General features: G+C 43.3%; 1 long non-coding RNA gene across 2 annotated transcripts; it reads left to right on the top strand.

Annotated features, from left to right (window-relative positions):
* The first annotated feature begins 6,443 nt into the window (after window positions 1-6,443).
* Window positions 6,444-13,747, top strand: LOC311604173. Of its 2 annotated transcripts, XR_014781391.1 has the most exons (4): window positions 6,444-6,493; window positions 9,211-10,141; window positions 11,698-11,869; window positions 12,424-13,747. It is a non-coding gene; the product is annotated as an uncharacterized lncRNA (long non-coding RNA). The 2 variants fall into 2 exon arrangements; XR_014781392.1 differs by having other exon boundaries at window positions 11,698-13,747.
* The last annotated feature ends 3,595 nt before the right edge of the window (window positions 13,748-17,342 follow it).

Here is a 17,342-nt window from a genome sequence, read left to right as displayed (position 1 = left end):
ATAATATACAAATAAGAAATGTTTAAAAGAAAAGAACTGGGCAGAGAATGAATGAATAACTAAATAAATAAGTAAAAATTTAACCAAAAAATTACGTGTCATAGCTATGTCTGAACAATCTGGTATATTGTGTTTCTATGTTCATTTCATTCTAGTAAGTTTTAAATATTTTCTACAGTTTCTTCAATGACCCACTGATCTTCTGAGCATAATTTTCAACCTCTATGTATTTGTGTAGTTTCTGTTTGCTACTGCTTTATGGTTGTATTGTTATAGTTATAGTGATCTGATAAAATGCATAGATTATTTCAATTAATTTGTATTTGATAAGTCTTGATTTACAGCCTAAGATCTGGCCTATTTTTAGCTGGTTCAGGTGCTCTGGAACACACATGTACTCTGTGTCTCTGTCTTATTGAGTCCTTCACTTATTTTGAGGCAATGTCTCATGTAGTCCAGGTTGTATTATTTTGAGACAGTATCTCCTGTAGCCCAGGTTATATGTAGTTTTATGCTATTTTGTTTGCACCTGAACTCTCTGAACAACCTAGATTCTGGCTCTTCTTGTTTGTTTTTCTTGCCGTTTAACACAAATACTACTATTTTTTAAATCTGCCTTGGCTGTCCTTGTGGAATGCATGCAGATAGACAAGCACTTTGACATGTCTAATCTCGTTTGATATCGAAGACAATCTTTTCACATGGGACTTGTTGACAGTATGGCCACTTTAGGGTATGGTACAGTGGAACACATCTGTAATCCCAACAGCCAAGGAAGATGAGGAGTTCAAAGTCAATACAAGACATACAGCAAATTTTCATTTCAAAGAACAAATAAATCTAATAAATAAGCAAACAAAGTCTTTGCTTTATACACAGTCAGTGTACAGTTTGGAGGATCCAATTGGTTTGCTTGAGGTCACACAGCAGGTAATTGCCCCAAAAGCCCCAAAGGTCTATCTGTAAATGAGAACCATGGCTTCCAAATCCAAGGGTATCACCTGCTGTAATGTGAACTTCCCTGTGTTGGAGACTTAATTCCCATGACTCTATTGAAGGCCAACCTCAACAGGAAAAGGTAAACTGAGGCAGAGTATAAAGTCAATGACTGATCACTTAGAAGATTTATCTCTGAGGGAATAGAGCTTGACTCAAGGGCCTGGCAGAAAATAAAAGGGAGGAAAGAATCATACACACACATGCCTGGTGGATGAAGCAAGGCTCGAACAAGTCCCAACAATTTCACATGTACACATACATACATACATACATACATACATATGTACATATGTACATACATACATAGACATTTGGTGGATGGAGCAAAGTTCCAATCAACTTCACATACACACACACACACACACACACACACACACACACACACACACACATATGCACATTGAATGGATAGAACAAAGCTCCAAAAACACGCTCCAACCAGCTTTGCATATATACATATACACACATATACATATTGGCTGGATGGAGAAAAACTCCAATGGGCAAGCTCCAACAACTTTATTTTTTTCCCCACAGCTTGTATATCCCAGTGAAATCCTTCAAGCAGTATAAAATTTATAGTGTGATTACATTTAATTTTTTTCTAGTGAACAATCATAAAAACCAGTATGTTCCTCAGTACACTTACATGAAAAATACTTTATGTATTACATGTAAAGAAAACAAATTATTCCCAAGAACCCACATACATTCATAATAAAGCAACTTGTTATAGATTAACAAAGTGTAAGCAAGCAAGGTAATTTTCTCAGCCAGTTTCTCTTACTGGCAGGCTGCAATTTGATTACAAAGAAAGGATCAATTATTTTAATATTTATCTTAAAAAGTAATCTTATAAAAATATTAAAAGAATCACAAATCATGCAGATAGAGTACTCATAAACAACAAATAAAATCTTTTTGAAAAAGATTTTTCTCTTTATTTATTTACTATGTATACAGTGCTCTGCCTCCATACACACATGAAGACCAGAAGAGGGCATTAGATCACATTATGGATGGTTGTGAGCCACGATGTGGTTGCTGGGAATTGAACTCAGCACCTTTGGGAGAGCAGTCTCTTAACCTCTGAGCCATCTCTCCAGCCCCTAAACTTTTATGTTAAAAAAAAAAAATCAGTCATTCCTACTTTAGATCCTCAGGGTGCACATCTACTCATTGACAAATTTTATTAAATCATATCAGGAAGCTGAGGGCAAAAATGGGTACAAGAAATGAATCCTCTTGACCACCAGCCCCAGAGAGGCACGTCAGCCATTGTTAGTTGGGCTGCCATTGTTCTTGTCCCCTGACCTCAAAAGATCCCTAACTCAACCATTAGGAGTATGCCTTTATGAACTTCGAGTTGATCCCTAAGATTTTTCTGTATCAGAGACACTAAAAAAACATCTTAACCTAACTTTACTACAATCTACGTCTCCAAACTTTTTCTAAGGGTGTTACTAACAATTTATATCTCTAAGTCCTTTCTGGGTGTGGCGATTGAACCATCAATCTGCTCCAGCAGCAATGCCTGAAAAGGATCAATCACTATTACTGTAAGTGCCAATCACACTGCCCAGTGAGGACCTGGAAGCCCTGTTAGACTTTTCATACAGCTCGGATCATGAGGGATGGGGTGATCATGAAGACGGCAAGCAGAACGAAACCAGCATGAAGTCCTCAGCACAAGGAGTCCTCCAGGCTCTGCCTCTCCGAGGCACACCCATGGTGGCTGTGCTAACTGGTGGGCCGAATTGTGTGAGTTCTAAAGCTGTTATGCTGTCCCCCTTCCATGGCCCCCAGCATGACCCCATGTGCCTGCACTGAGCGGTGAGTCCTGTAAGAGGCTACTAGATCACAAGAGCCCTGCCTTTATGAATGAATTAACACTGCCAATTGTGGGAATAGATTGATGTCACAGGAGCAACTTACTGTTAAAAGGGTCAGTATGGCTCCCTTTTCTCCAAAGGCACCCTCGTCATCGTCTTCCTCCCACTATGGGATGATATGGCAGGAGACCCATGGAAGATGCAGGCCCCTCAACCTTGAACTTTCCAGCTTCTAGAACTACAAGAAAGAATCTGATTTTTAATAAATGACTCAGCCTTAGGTATCCTATCACAGCAGCATAAAACACACCAAGGCACCAATCCATTGGGCTAAAACTCATGACCCTTGCAGCACCTCACCACATCCCTCCCGTCAGCGGGAAGCCAGCTGTTGGGCTTTGCTTGGCTTTTGTAATTAATGTTCCCTGGGAGACTCATGGGCATTCAGTCCCGCTGTGTCCAGGAACAAGGATTTGGAAACCATTTTGAGACAAGGCCACATAAAAGGTCGCCTCCCTCTTCCTGCCCTTGGAGCAAGATCCTCTAGGGGAAGATAAAAGGGTCTCCTTGCCTGCCACGTCCATGCTTGCTCTCAGTCCCCTCTCCTCTGGCCGGAAAAGAGAAAGGACTATGAAAATTGTTTCATACCCATGAATAGACTTCAGTACAAGTCTCTCAAAGTAAACTCTTGTGGTTATTGTTCTAAATCCAGAGATAATAGTGGAGGCCTTTGAGCTACCAGTCCACCAGTCCACCCAGAATGCCCCCACACCCATTAAAAGCAGCATTATTAAAAACAGCAGCTACTGGGCGTGCTCAGAAATGACTCTTCTCCAGTAAATAACTTGGAATGTTTTTATTTTAGAATATCAAAGGGCGTCTGGACCACATTATAGCTAATTGACTGCATATTTCCGCGAGCAGAAATGAAGCTATATTTTAGTTATAAGGAGAGCAACCACAGTGTCTTTAATGCTGGTTACCAGCTCTTTTGAGAAGAAGGAGAGGACAGAGGAGCAGGGGATTGCAAAACGTAAGTGGTGCATGAAATTTCAGCCTTACTCTGAACTCTAAAGCTTACCTCTAGGTCTAGAAGGAGAGCATGGAGGCCTGATCCAGCGATGCAGCCAGTGGTTCGCCCTGGGTGGGTCCAGTGCACCTAGACACATTCTAATGGACGAGGGTCTCCCTCTTCTCCTTCCTCTCCCTCGCCCTCTCTCTTCCTCCCTCCTTCTGTTTCTTCTTTCACCCCTGCAGACTGGGAAGTGGTTCCAGCGGGCTAGAGTGCTAGGGAGCAGTGGCCTCTGAAAGTGAGCTCCCTTTGATTGCACAGCCATTCCTGGAGTTGAGAAGCAAGTACATCTTTCTCTTCGTGGTTTTCATAACTGCTTTGTGTTCCACCGTAATTGAGCTTAATAAGCATTATTTATTTTATGACCTAACCAATCCTTTCTGGGTTTAGGTGGAGTTGTGGGGGATGGGGTAGAAGTTTCAGGGGAGCCCTCTTGCTTGCAGGCCCCTCATTGCTCCCCAGTTCTCGGAGGAGGGGCTGCCAGTGAAGCCACACCTAGCTCCCTGCCTTCACCCCCACTCCCAGGCTGGTGTCTTCTCTTTACTTTGTTGGTGAGGGAATCACTCAGCTGGGGACTTCTTGAGCTCCAGGCTGTGGGTGGTCTTGATTAAGTGCTCTAGGGAGGAAAGAAAAGAGAGAAAAATCTTAATTATCCAAACCCTGGGACAGTGAGGACTTCAGGGGAAATTTCCCACATAACCAAGAATTCTTTTTAATTCTGAGTTTTAAACTTTTAATTTTTACCATTTTCAGATGGAAAATTATGTCAAATGAATCACATGCTTCGTTCGTTTCTGAAACAATGGACATAATTTAAAAACTTCTACCTAGGCTTTAAAAGGATAGTTTATCACATTGGCTTGTAATAGGAAGATGACCTCCAGGGTTGCAGAGACATATAAGATGATTTATTTTTATATTAAGTGACCCAGATTTCTCTCTCTCTCTCTCTCTCTCTCTCTCTCTCTCTCTCTGTGTGTGTGTGTGTGTGTGTGTGTGTGTGTGTGTGTGTGTGTGTGAGCATCCATGTCTGTCCTTCAGAAATCTTTTTAAAATAGTCTTTCTGAAAACTCTCTCTGGGATGTCAGCACCTCTGCCACCAGCCATCCTGTTCCCCTAGAGCTAGGCTCTACTCACTGAGTGTAAAGGTTGACAGAGTCTGAGGGTAAACACAGGCCAGAAGGTAGATGCCTGGATTCCTTACTTTTCAGTTGCTCTGATAAAACACCATGACAAAGGCAAGTTTGGGGGGCTATGGTTCTACAGAACTTATGGTTCATCAGGGCCCCAAATGACAGCATCAGTAGACACGGTAGTAAGAAAAGTAGAGAGTTCACGCACATCTCAAACCGTAAGCAGGAAGCAGAGAGCAAACTGGGGAGGAGACATGGCTTTTAAACCTCAAACCTGCACCCAGCGACATATTTCCTTCAGCAAGGCCACACCTCCCAAGTCCCCCCACCCACCCACCCAATAGCACCACTGCTGCCTGAGGCTATGAGGTCAATTCATCCAAACCACAGGAGCTCAGCAGTTTCCTAGCAACTGAAACCCTGGGTTCAATCTCTAACACTGTTAAAAAAAAAAAAGATAGTAAGGTGAGATATAATTTATAAAAAGAATTTTCTTTTTCTGATGATAAAGGTAATATGTAACAATTTTTAAAATAATGTTGCAAAGAAATCCTTTCATACTCTCCTCTTCCTTCGCCATGCCCCAAAAGAATTACTCATGTAAAGTATACAGATGGTAGTAGTGTGTGTGTTTAATCCCAGCACTGGGGAGGCAGAGGCAAGTGGATCTCTGTGAGTTCAAGGCCAGCCTGGTCTACAGTGTGGTGTGTGTGTGTGTGTGTGTGTGTGTGTGTGTGTGTGTGTGTGTGTGTGTGTTGAAAGCTTAGTCCCAGGCTGTGACTTTGTCAAGTGGTGACTGCTGGATGGCAAGGTTTCATTAATAGCTTATTCATGATTGAGCTCATAGCTGAAGGAGCTATTATAAATGAAACCAAGTTAGAGAAAGTGGAATTTACTGGGGGAAGCTTCTGTGAAGTATTTCTTCCTCGCCCACTCCTCCTCCTTCTTTCTTGCTCTCTTTCTCTGACTGACTCTGCCTCTCTGCCCTTTGGCTGTCGTGAGGTGAGCATCTTTCTTCCACCCATGCACTTCGACCACTGTACTTTGCTTCAGAGCTAAAGCACGGAGCCAATTGAACGCTGAATCAAAGTCTCTGAAACTGTGAGCCCAAACTTCTCTTCCAGTAAGTTTATTTTTTGGAGTATGTCACAGTGTCAGAAAATTAGCTAAGACAGCTTTAGTAAAGTTCAGTAAATTATATATATATATATATATATATATATATATATATATATATATATATATATATATTAAAAATTATTTCCTTCACTAAGTGCTTGCTCATATGCAGAAAAGTTGTTGATTTCTTAAAATGTTAAAAAACATACAAACAAACCCAAAAAATTCCACTGGCTACTTCTCTGAATGTTCATACTATTTCTAATGGATTTGTCCCACACACACCAGCTCCGGGAACGAGTGAAGAGAAGAGAAGAGAAAGTCTTGGTGGTTTCAAGGTAGGGAGACTTGACCAAGTGGTGAATAGCTGCTTAAGGGAAACCAACTGCTGGTGAAGAACCAGCTATAGGAACTAGCTGCTGAGGAGAGGTTGAGGAACGAAAGAAAAGAGAAATACTGAGACCCAGGCATATGTGGTCCAAACTGAAAGGTCTTGTAGCCCAGAAGAACTTTATTTTTCTTCTGCTTTCTTTGTCTCTGTTACTTGCTTGTTTTTTCTGTTTCTGTTACTCATTAGGCCAACCCTAGTACTTTATTTAAAGTCAAGTTCAATTTTTCAGTACAGATTACATCATGATTTTCTCACCTTTTACAATCAATGGAGCATTTAAAAATCAACAGAGCCAGAGAGAACAGTCTAACAAAGAAATACAAACAGTTCTATATAACCTACAATAAGGCATATAGCAAAAATCAATTTCTAAGCAGTGGTCAGCATGACATGATTATTATTTCTAAAACAATATTCAGGAAATCATAAATTTCCTTGAGCTAAAGCCATGTGCTTATGAGATTGTCACAGCAACATAGCTTGAACTAAATATTTTAACACAGAGAAGATTTGGCTTACTTCCAGTCCCAAATCAACAGGTGTGCTATCCAAGCCTAGGCTAAGTGCCAAGGGGTCCTCTATTGTAAAATATCTGTAAAGCATGACTTTCCAAGCCCACCTTCTATTGCTGTCAAAGCAGATTCTAAAGAAACTTTTCTACAGCTAACAGTATCTAGTCAGATACTGTTATGTCAAAATCCTAACTTTCTTCCAAGCAGTTTCTGCCTGACTGCTCGCAACAGTCAGAGCCAAGACTCTCTCATTGCCTCAAGCCTTTATTCAGATGCCCTCTGTGGGAAAAAGTTTTCCAGTGTACATTTCATTAGGGCTGAGAAATAGAAAGAAAGACAGTTTCAGGAGGAAAAGTAGATTTCAAAGTAGTTTTTAGGCAAAATTACACCTGGACCATACATAGTATTTAAGAGCAATGGTGAACAGCCAAAGATCTTTGGAACATTGTCAAGCAAAGCCTCAGCAGCTGTTCTGGATGTCTAGAGATCATGCTGGACAGTCAGCAGTCTCTGGAACTTTGTCAATCCAAGCCTCGATGGCTTGTCCTTATATCTCTGACAGATTTGTATTGTTTCCCTCAGAGTTTCAGGTGTATTGCCACGTAACACATAGCTCGTCTCCCTTCTTGCTGTACATAAGACTTCGATTAATTCACCTTTCTTCTACAGTTTTTTTTTAAACAGAGACCTTGTATTCTACACAGGCTAGTCCACTAATTCCTATGAGCAAGGAAAGCTTTTGTCTTACCCTCCTGAATAGCTAATATTTTTTTTATAATACGAGCCATTTTAATAATTATTGGTATAGGTCACTTGCACCCAAAATTTTATTGGTTTCTGTTTGTTTGTTTGCTTGTTTGTTGTTGATGTTGTTGTTGTTCGGCATTTTGTTTTTATTGGGTTGTTTGAGTTTGCTTTGGTTTGGTTTTTGGTTTTTAGAGACAAGGTTTCTCAGTGTAATTCTGCCTGTCCTGGAACTCACTCTGTAGGGCAGGCTGGCCTCAAAGCCTTGAACTCAAAGAGATCTGAGTTCCTCTGCCTCCTGAGTGCTGGGATTAAAGGTGTGTGTCACCACTGCTTGGCCTTTTTAACAACAACAACAACAACAACAACAACAACAACAACAACAAAATATATATATATATATATATATATATATATATATATATATATATATGCACTGGTGTTTTACCTGCATGTGTGTCTGTGTGAGAGTGTCATCCCCCTGGGACCAGAATTATACAGGCAGTTGTGACCTGCTATGTGGATGCTGGGACTTGAACCTGGGTCTTCTGGAAGGCCATCCAGTGCTCTTAACCCCTAAGCCATCTCTCTAGCCCTGATTGTTTTATCTAATTGCATTAGCTTCATTTTTCTTTTCAAAAAAGAATGTTAAGCAATGACAGTAATAGTAGATAGTCTTGTTTTGTTGATATTGTATGCTTATTTTTGTGTTTTGAGACAGGGTTTCTCTGTGTGCCTGGATATCCTGGAACTAACTCTGTACACCAGGCTGGCCTCAAACTCACAGATCTGCCTGCCTCTGCCTCCCAAGTGCTGGGATTAAAGGCATGCGCCACCATGCCTGGCCCTGTTTTGTTGGTTTTAATGGAAACTTTTCTATTGTTTTTCTGTTAATTGGGATGTTGAATCATAACATGATGGGACATATGCATCTGTTTTATTATAGAAATATTCTAATATTCTTATGTTTTACAAAGGCATTGAGAACTTTAATAGCTATATGCAACCTGCAACGTTTTTACCTTTGCTAGGATCTATAAAATGAAGACAATAGATAGGTCTTGTGCCATTGGGTGATAGAGACGGATAAGTAAGAAGATGAATGCAAATATGTCAGGGAGGACCCATAACATAATAAGTGCAAAATAAATGTTCTTGCCAGTGTTATTATTCTACTGTGGATGAATGTTCAAACTTATTACATCCTTATTATATATATTTTAAGGCAATAATGGCTTTTCCCCTTTGACTATTTATACAGTGAATTATAGTAATGGATTTTCTAAAAATGGCTCAGTCTGAAATGAGTCCTACTTTGTTACAGTGTATTACTGGATTCTATTTGTTAATATTTAATTAAAAATTTTTAACATTATATTTAAAAATAAGATTACTCCATTGCTTACAGGTGCAGGCTGTTTGAGTATTTTCAACTTTGGGCAGTCAGCGTCCTACTGCTAGGAAGATAGACCATGATCACGGCAACTCTTCTAACAGCAAGCATTTAATTGGAATTTACTTTCGGTTTCATAGTTTTAGCGCATTATCACCTTGGCAGGAAGCATGGTGCTGGCGGACACGGTGCTGGAGAAGGAGCTGAGGGAAAAAGCAGTAAAAAGAGACAGCCACTGGGGCCTGGCTTGGACTTTTGAAACCTCAAAGCACGCTGCCTCGCAACCCATGACCCACTTCTTCCAGCAAGGCCATACCTCCTAATTGTTTCAAATAGTGCCACTCCATAAGCATTCAAGCTTATTGGGGGCAGGGCATCCTTCTCCAACCTACCACAGTTTGTATAACTGATGTATATTTGGTGAGTGTTCGTAATACCAAGAAGCATTACAAGTGAGGCCGTCAAGGTTGCAGGATCAAAGAAAACAGAAGGTCTGTTCTGCAGAACCAAGGGTTTATAATAAACTTACAGATTGATGAGCTCGCTCGGGAACCCCAGCGCCCGAACCCATCAAGACGTGGCTGATCACCAGCTTCCTGGCTCTCCCTCCCTTCTAGAACTTTGATAAGTTACCCTTTCCTCGGGTGAAACGAGCTAAATCAAGACAAGTAAAAGTATATAAATGCTGGTTTATTGGGAGCAGCTCTCCGCAGGTTCACTGGTCCCAAAGAACTGGGGCAGAGAAGCGGCCATGCAAGGGGACACAGGAGAGTGTGCAGGCGGAAAGAGAAGAGAGGAGATGCAGAAAGAAGTGGAAGGGGGAGAAAGTGGAACCAAAAATGTCTGGATTACATAGTGAAGAGCCTCTTGGGAGAGGGAAAGCCCCGCCCCTGGGCTGGAGAGTTCAGAGCAGAGGGCGAGTTATGCCAGCCACGCCCTGCAGCAGGTAGGGACCAGGAGGGATGCTAAGAGAACCTGGAGGTCAGGTCTGCTTTGGTTAAAAAAAGGTACTTCATGCTCTCTTGTGCCGCGTCTGATGCCCAATAGGCATTTCCCCCTCTGTCAGCAGGCAAGCTACCCCGAGCCTATGCCCTGTCACCCAACCCAGCCAGCGACCAATCAAACTAAATAATAACGTTTATCTCAAACCAACGCCATCCTTATAAACTCAGTATGATCCAATCAGACTCACTCCAAGCACAGAAGAGAGCCTTAGATCTCCAGTTGTGCTTAGCAACTCCCTATTGAGCCCCCTCCTGGCTGCAGGCTGCAGGGGGCTGTTTCTGTTCAGCTCAATAAACCTTCCCTGCGTCTCTTCTATTCACCCTTGTTCATGATCCTAAGCCACTGGCCAAGCGCAACTTTGGTGGCTGCGAGTTTTCTGGCACCTAAACACACCAAGAGCGCCATAGAGCTACAAACAAATATTCTCAGTGTCACACAAAACACTCCACAGAGCAGCTTCTTTTTTGTGAGAAGGGTTCTCTATGACCTGACCACGCTAGCAAAGCACACGGGGTCAGGAAGTCCACTTGGCTTTTATTTTTAACACAGGTAGTAATTGTGTTTTGTCTCCCACTTGCTTGGGTCCAATGTCACAGTCTTTTGAGATTGACTAGTTTTAAAAGAATAAGAGCAAAGGAGATGAAGGAAAGGGGACCGGGTAGACTGCTCCAGGCCATCAAGTTCTGGGAATTCAGAGGGGCCTTGTGTCAACAAAAGTTTTCCTAAATGAGGAAGATTATAAGATTTGAATTCCTTTGTGTGAAAGTGTGGTCCGCCTACCTTCGATAAATAGAACAAACACAAAAAACATTTCTCATAGTAGCTTTCAAAGAACCCCACAAAAGTGTGGTGTTGTGTGGGTCATGTGTGTGTGTGTGTGTGTGTGTGTGTGTGTGTGTGTGTGCAGACACGCCTGTTTCTATGTGGAGTGTGATATGTGTGATGTGTGGGATGGAGAGCAGGGCAGTGCTGTTGTGATCTCTGTGAGTTAGGGCAGCAAGGGTGTGTTGGCTTAGTACACTGAAGAGAGGGTTTCCCTCATGCTCCGGGTGAGTTAAATCACAAAAAGAACAATTCTTCCTCAAAGTTTAAAATTAGTAACTTGTTGAGTGATCTGAGACTAAGTAGTTCATGGCAGCCCTGTCCATTCCTTCCACAAATTGCACTTTAAAAAAAAAATCTGAGTCAATTTTAGTAAGAATGTCTTTGAAAATCATCCATTCATTCTTGTGTATTAGAAAATTAGAAACAGCTGTTTTGGGTCTAATATCAAATAATAGGGCAGTATATTTAAAAAGCTGTCTTCAAGTTAGTATGAAGGAAAAGAGAAGAGTTGAGAAGCAATTTTGGGTACTGAGAACACCATAAAATGGTCGCCGGGGGAACAGGTCCTCCTGGGAAACAGCATCATTTCTGACAAATAAAAAATAGAGAAATATGCCTTTGGTGCTTCTGCCAAAATAGTAAATAAACCAAGTACTAAATAAACGCCCACAGGTGAACGTGACCCTGACCAGGAGACGAAATTCTTCCAACATGGCAGCTCTTGGAAACCCCGTAGAAGGTTTTCCTCAGCTCAGTTGCACATTCGAAGATGGAAGCTGGGGACGGACGTGCTGTGCACTGGGCTTCACGGAATCAAAAAGACTTCGTAAAGAGAGAGGCTAAGGTGTGGGTCAAAAAAAAAAAAGAGAGATAAGATCCCTGAAGACCGAGGGAACTCATTAAGTGCCACCTGGATGCTGGGCGGGAAGAAAGTGCAGGCTCCAGAGACAGGGAGCCCGCCCCCTCCCTTCCCCTCCCCCTGACCCCCACCTCCCCCCTCCATCCCCTGCCCCCATCCCCGCCATCCTTCCTGTATGCTTGTATGCGCTTCCCCAAGAAGATGGTGCAAATATTGCCTGGCTCTAGTGAGTACTGAGTTTTCCTTTAGTTTCCCCAAGTCCTTTCCTTGGCTTCCGTTTTCCCAGAACACGGGAAGCTCTGCTCTTGGGCACCGCATTACTGAGCGGTCCTCCCTAAACATAGTGCGCTCCTCCCCGAGCACAGAGACTGGAAGATCTATCCTAAACTCTCAAGGAGCTTAGTCAGGGACATGAGTGTACCACCCTCAACACTGACAGTCCAGTTACTTCGTGTGCCGTTGCTTCCAGATTATGTTTCTGTCCCTGGTTCCCCAGGGAGCCTTAAAATGAAATGGGTTTTATTTGGTTGGCTTTGCAGTCAGCTGGAGCTGTTAGAACTGCGAGGGATGTCACACCTGGAGAAGTGGGTCCCTGGAGCCTGGTGAGAAGCTGCTGTGGGCACAGCAAGTTGTGATGGCTTGATTTTCATGTCAACTTGACTGGGCCACCGGGAGTACAAGGCAAAGCTGTGAATCTTCTTCCTGGCGGCTTGTTGCAGACCTACCGGGCCATGGATTCCTCAGACTGTGCCCTAGGGGCGTTTCTGAAGGCGGTTTGGGTTCCCAGAGATCACATGTGGTAGTGGAAAGAGGTTTGGAGCCAAGCGGGCCTTGGTTCAAAAGCACAAACGTGCCAATTTTTCCGTAACCTTGAACTGGTTTCGGAACCTTCCTGAGCTGATGTTCTATTGTCTGCAAAGTCAGTCGAGCAGATGGGCTTTGCAAAGTTACCAGAAGGATTAAAGATAACGCAGAGTGTCTGCCATGCTGTAATGGGGGAGGTCCTTATGTCAGCTTCATATTTTTAAAAAAGTATAAAATGAAAGAGCCAGGGCCTCACTGAAGAACGTCTGACACTAAGAATATAGTGGTCTCTCTGCCTCTGCCATTAAAAAGGAAACAGGGCTTGAGATCCAGATGAAAAGGATCCAACATTCTAACACTGGAGATTGCATGAAAAATTATTAGCTTCAGCCACGAAAACCTGAACGCCCTGCAGATATTTGTATAATATCTATTGGCACAGAACTACTGCTTCATTCCATCGGGATAGTTGGGACTTTGAACCAGTGAATCCAGATGGTTCCATGCTGGATACCCCTTGGAATATACAGAGGTTGGCCCTCACCCCCCTGCTTTCAGGCAGAGGGCATCCAGCAGAGGGCATCCGTGTTGTGTGTGTCTAATGGCTCTCTCTGGTAGGGGGAAGGGCTGAGCATTCTTTGACATTCCTCCAAAAGAGAAATAAGCTCCAGTTCCCTTCCCCTTGATTTTGAGCCACCCAGCAGAGTACAATGGGCGGGAAGTTATGCTAGTTCTGGGACTAAACCCTGAGAGGCTGCTCTGCCAGACAGATCACGTGGCGATGCCGTGGAACTGCACGAAGAAGAGGTGGAGCCAGCCAAGTCAGCCTTCCAGGCATTCTAATCGAGGAACCAGGAACGTGAGAAAAGCCATCCTGGGCCTTCCAAGCCAGACCAGCTGCAGCTGAGAACCACCGAACAGTCTCGGTCAACACCAGGTTGAACAGAAGAATCATCTGACTCACGGCGGGGGAATGCTTGACCCCCAGAACAATGAAATAGAAAATGACTGCTGTTTCAAAGCCTCGAATTTGGTTTTCCTTTGTTGTGAGTAGCAATAAATGGCTGTGAAGAAAAAGTCTGCTCTCGGAACTCTCCTTGCTGGGGTCCACATAGCCCTAGGAATCTGAAATGACTCCACCTTGGATACTTTATTACACTGAGGTTGTACATATCTGGGCCTATTTTGCCTTGCTCACCATCTGAGACTCGGGGTGGGAACGTAGGGGGTGACGCGCCAAGGCAGCCTCTCGGAGTCACATAGAAACTGACAAGTCAACTGCAACCCTTTTCCCTTGATCATCGGTTTAAAATCTGGAAGAGTGGGATTATGGAAAGGAGAAAAAAAGAGTGTGGTATAGAAAGGCCGAGTGGGAAAGCAGAGAAGAGGCAGGCTCAGACTGCTTGGCATCCTTAGTCAGAAATGAGAGCAAAATCAGAGCTTCCTAGTGAAGAAATGATGTAACCATTAGCCACACTTTGGAAACGTTATCCATTGGTCAACCCAACTCCACCTTAGAGGAAAAGTCAAGACAAGCAGTTAACAGGTAGGCAGATCTCCTTTCTTTCTGATGTTAGTTCCATAGATTCATCCCTCCAGTTAGCAAGCATTAAATGTCATAATGTAGAAGCTAAGAAATATGGTCTTAATGAAATACGTACTTCACTCCTTTGTGGCGTACTGGGTCTGGCGGTGGGTGGCCTGGATCTCACATCCCTCGGGTTGGTCCAGGCTAGAGTGCTTTAGGGTCAGGCTTGTGGCCTGGCCACTAAGCCAGGTTCCTGGCCATTCCAGGGGAGGTAGGAAATGAGTTTTCCATGGAGTATTACAGCTGTGCTCTTTTAGAATGACACTGCAGGTCTCAGATGACAATGGAGACTCTGGGAGCCCCACAAGACCAAAAAGCGTTACAGCCCTTCGTGCTGAGAGCACTGCAGAAGAAGAGGGCAAATGCCCAACCAGCCAGAAGGCAACGGAAGCTCGGGAGTCCCAAAGGCCTGCGATAATGCCTCAGTGTTTCAGCTCTTTGGTTAGGCTGCTGTGCTAAGCATGAGAGGGGGGAGATGTAAGAGGATGCTCAAAGGCAGGTCCAGTGAGATGCAGGCCCTGTGGGTGCTTCCCCAGCCTTCAGCACCAGTCTTGACAGTGCCCGAGAATGATGACAGAAGGTCTCTAGAGGTTGGCAGGCCTGGGCGGTCTGGAAACTTGTCGAGTTCCTCAGGAGCCCTTCCTTCCCTGGAAAAAAAAAACGATGATTCCAAGACGGTTGTGCTGGAGTGAGAAAGCAAGCCAACCTTTACTCGTGAATGAGGGATTTATAAATCTTGGGCAGTGGGGAGGGGCTTGAGGGTGAATGTGTATCTGATTCGATAGGGCTAGGGGTGCCAGGAAACACACAGTAGGCCATTTACATGAGTAACATGGAGGCCCTATCACGAGGAGGAGAGATCAGTACTTAATTATCCTATGAGTGAGGGGATATCTCCTAGGTGTGATTAAAGGTCATTTGCTGGAGGCTAGGATCTCCTCAGCATAGGGGGGCTACCTCTATGAATTACCTATGCTTGTTGAACAAGTTCCTTATCAGGAAGTGGTTGGCCCTGTAATCTTCCTTGAGGGCTATGTGACACTCCTTTCAAAATCTGGGGTTACCAGATCAAGTAGAGTGGGAATCCCTTTGAGAAAAGGGAGTCTGCTTTCATAGACTGAGCGCGAACCAGATATCCAGAGAAGTCGGGAGTCAACCTTATCCAGCAGACTCCCATACCCTTGGAGCATAATATATCTGTTTCCATAATCAAATCAGTAAAAAGCTATACCCCCATTCCAAGGATAAGGAACACATTCTCCTGACCTGGGATTTCCTGCCTTGATGCATTCATGAAACCTACGCATCCACTTAGCACAGTGGTTCTCAACACCCCCCCCCCTAATTCTGTGACCCTTCAATGCATTTCCTCATGTTGTGGTGACCCCTAAACATAACATTATTCAGCTGCTACTTCATAACTGTAATCTTGCTACTATTATGAATTGTAATGTAAATGTCTGACCTATGACTCCCAAAGGGGTTGAGAACCACTGATTTAAAGAAAGTTTATCCTGTCTGCCAAGAAAAAAGCCACTCTCCACTTACCACTGCTGCCCATTTCTTCACAGTGAAACTGCTAATGTCAGGGCATCTGTTAACATCTTTTGCCAAAATAAATGGGAGCCTGTGTGTGTATTAGAGTGATGTAATACTTGCCTAGCATGCTTAAGGTCCCTAGCACTAAGGAGGAGGAGGAGGAGGAGGAGGAAGAGGAGGAGGAGCTGATGCTGGTGCTGGCTGGCCTTTGTACTATAAAAACCCACCAGTGAATGTCAAGCTCGCTGCCAGTGGTCATTTGGTACAAGTAGGACCCCTCCTTCCTCTATTCCCCACCCCCATGTTTTTATGTATTACCTTTGGTGCTTCAGATAATAGATTTAAAGATTTTGGGAAACACTTTTATACTCCTAAATCTGCCTAAGATAGCCACAGAGCCCATGACCAGGCAGTGGAGGGTTTCAGTGTCCACAAGATAACACCTCAAATGTAGCCTCTTACGTGAACAATCAGTTAGATTCCACGAACAGAGGAAGTTCCATCCTCCAAGTTAACTTCACTTCCTGCCCCATCATTAACCACGTGCATTTCAGAACAGTGAAGCATGGTCTGCCGACATTGGAGAGAACACTGACACAGCAAACTAGGTCACAACAGGGGAAGTCATGAACTTTATGGTAGAACCGTAGACACAGAACCAACTCCAAGACCATGGAGTTCAATGCCCTCACTGCACAGCTACGGAAGCCGGCTGGGAGGCGTCCCATGCTGGCCATGTCCTCAACCCAAACCCCTCTCTTCTCATCCTTATATACCTGCCTCTCTCAGCCTCTAAACTGACTGAAAGATAGTTAAATAATTTGAGGGCTTTATTTATTTTTTTTCCTTTAAAAATAAGCCAGAAACATTTCTTGTTAGCCAAGGCAGGCTCTGACAGAGCTTGGCAGCTGTGGAGTGTCTTTCTAAATCTGGAAATACCACATCTCTTTTGACGGTGGGAAAAAACAATTTGTACCTCTTAAATGTGCAGAGATGGATTTCTTTGTGTGAACAAAATAACTGCAGTGAAATTGCTCAAGGTAAATATTGGGCAAAACCATCCACAAAGCAAGAGATACCAGGCTTGTCAGAACCATTTCCAAGGAGAAGATAAAGCAGGAAATTTCATTTTCATTTGCAAATATTATCTCCAAATTGTCCCTTGAAAATGAATATACAAGAACTTGTACATCATAAAAGCTGAATATCCAACTATTTGATGAAGTAAACAAGCTGACACGAGCTTAAGAGAAAACAAATTATTTACCTGATGGCACAAGATTTCTTCTATTATCCTCTGGTACTGTAACGGAGATCACAGGTCTTAGGAAGATGTGAATGTTAAGTGCACGCTGTGTTTACCACACACATAAGTGATGGGAAGATAATGGTGTCCTGTGTGTGAAGAAACACCTACAAGTCCTTATTTATTCTTGTTTACTTTAAAAATACGTATGGCAGGTCAAGATTATACTTATTTCTTGGCACATAAGGTTTAGAAATATCTTCTGGTTCTCATAGTGCAAT

The sequence above is a fragment of the Acomys minous genome (assembly GCF_964271855.1).
Source record: "Acomys minous genome assembly, chromosome: 8".
Taxonomy (NCBI): domain Eukaryota; kingdom Metazoa; phylum Chordata; class Mammalia; order Rodentia; family Muridae; genus Acomys; species Acomys minous.
This window is presented reverse-complemented; position numbering and strand designations above follow the sequence as displayed.